Raw genomic sequence first — 2,500 nt, forward strand, 5'->3', positions numbered from 1 at the left:
GTGGACTGGGAGCGAGGGCTGCGAGGCACCTCCGCCATACTAAAAGACATGGCTTTTTGAACGAACCGATTGCGCTAGACTCATTGTCGAACCGCAAGCGGAGACGAATGGAGTACGCACGCGTACAGGAACTCTTTCGGAAGTGTCCGGGGAGAGCAGCAGCCGAGGTGATAGACGGGCACTGCCGGGAAACGAAGCACAGCCTAGAGGAGATGGAAGCCTATTGGCGACCTATTCTCGAAGCTGTGTCCAACGCCCCGGGGCCTACGCCGGAATCTCTTCGCGAGTTGAGACCACCGAGCGATGGCACGCACGACTATTCCAAGCTGTGGGCGCCGATAACCGAACAGGAGGTGAAAGCGTCCCGCGTCGACCCGAAGACGGCTCCGGGGCCGGACGGTATCCGTGCGGCAGACTGGAGTCGAGTTTCTGTACCTTTGAAAGCGGAAATATTCAACCACTGGATGACATCTGGCGAGATTCCGGAACCACTGCGGCAATGTCGAACAGTCTTCGTGCCGAAAAGTGATGCTCCGCAGAACCCTGGCGAGTACCGGCCGATATCCATCGCGTCGGTGCCCCTCAGGCACATGCACAGCATCCTAGCACGGAGACTGCTAGACTGCTGCCCACCCGACATGCGACAACGCGGTTTCGTCTGTGCGGACGGAACGGTTGAGAACACAGCCGTGCTCGACGCAGTGTTGGGGGATAGCAGGAAAAAGCTCAGGGAGTGTCACATGGCGGTCCTCGATTTTTCCAAGGCGTTCGATACAGTGTCGCATGCGGCGCTGGTCGAGCTGCTGAGGGCTCGGGGGTTGCCGGGTGCTTTCTGCAGCTACATCGCTCGTCTGTACGAAACGGCGCATACCACCTTAGCCGTCAAAAATAAACTAAGCGAACCTGTGAAAGTGGGGAGGGGTGTACGCCAGGGAGACCCCCTATCTCCGATACTATTCAATATGGCGATGGATCTAATCCTCGCAAATCTGCCGTCCGGTGTCGGTTACGGGTTAGAGTCCGAGCGCGTCTCGGCTCTGGCCTACGCCGACGACCTAGTCCTGCTTGCAGGCTCGAAGGTGGGGATGCAGGAGTCCATAGACTGTGTTGCTCGTTTCGGGGATATGGTGGGGCTCAGAATCAACTTTGGTAAGAGCTCCGTCTTGTCGATGGTGCCAGACGGCCACCGCAAGAAACACCACTACCTGACTGAGAAAACTTTCTCGATTGGCAGGAGGAAGCTTCGGCAGGTGTCTTGCGTGGAAAGATGGCGCTATCTCGGCGTTGACTTTGAGGCGTCCGGGTCGAAGACGATAGAGCACGACGTAAAAATCGCGCTTAACAACATTTCTAAAGCCCCCCTCAAGCCGCAACAGCGGCTCGAAATCCTGAGGGGTCACCTCGTTCCGAGGTTCATGCACGGTTTCGTGCTAGGAACGATTTCGGACGATAGGCTGAGGAGGTTGGACGTCCAGATTCGGGGCGCAGTGAGGAAATGGTTGCGGCTTCCGCACGACGTGCCGGTTGCCTACTACCATGCTGCGATTAAGGACGGCGGCCTGGCGATCCCATCGCTTCGGACGGTCGTTCCGGATCTGATTGTACGCAGGTTCGGGGCGCTCGGCTCGTCGCAGTGGGTTGCTGCCAGGGCCGCCGCCAGATCCACTAGGATCCGTAACAAATTGCGCTGGGCTAGAAGGCAACAAGAGAAATTCACCAGAAAAGCTTCGGAGCGAGACACACCCTGTGTGGCACAGTATTGGCGTGAAGGTCTGCACGCATCGACGGACGGTCTCGAACTTCGGGAGTCGTCTCGGAATCCGGCATCCACTAAGTGGATTAGGGAGCGATGCATGGAGTACAGTGGCCGGGACTTCGTGCAGTTCGTGCACTGCCATATTAATGGGCTTCCCTCACGGGTCCGAGTAACGCGTGGGCGACGTGAGGGGCGTGAGTCGCAGTTAATCTGTCGCGCTGGTTGCGTGGTTAGAGAGACTACGGCTCATACCATTCAGCAGTGTTTCAGAACGCACGGCGGCCGCATTGAGCGTCATAACTGTGTCGCCAGGTTCGTTGCGAATGCGATGACCCAGCAGGGCTGGAAGGTGGAGCACGAGCCGCGATTTGTTACCTCTCTGGGTGTACGGAAACCCGACATCATTGCCGTCAGGGGCGCGGCTGGAGTCATACTGGACGCACAGGTGGTCTCGGGCCAGCGGTCGCTGGACGAAGCTCATCGGGCGAAGCGTAGTAAATACGGTTCGCACGCGGAGCTCGTCCGGTTGGTTGCAGGTAGACTGGGACTGCCTAGCCCAGATTGCGTCCGTACGACGACATGTACGATCTCCTGGCGAGGTGTGTGGAGTCACTCGTCCGTTAAGGAGATGAAAGACATCCTCGGGTTACCGTGCCATGTCTTTGAAAGAGTACCGGGCCTAGTTCTGAGGGGTTCCCACATGAATTGGGTTCGTTTCAATCAGATGACCGCCGTTTCGACGGC

General features: G+C 57.9%; 1 pseudogene; it reads left to right on the forward strand.

Moving 5' to 3' along the window:
- Window positions 1–2,500, forward strand: part of LOC120632427 — a 7,620-nt pseudogene that overhangs the window by 3,903 nt on the left and 1,217 nt on the right.

This window comes from Pararge aegeria, chromosome 19 (genome assembly GCF_905163445.1).
Source record: "Pararge aegeria chromosome 19, ilParAegt1.1, whole genome shotgun sequence".
In the NCBI taxonomy this organism is placed as follows: domain Eukaryota; kingdom Metazoa; phylum Arthropoda; class Insecta; order Lepidoptera; family Nymphalidae; genus Pararge; species Pararge aegeria.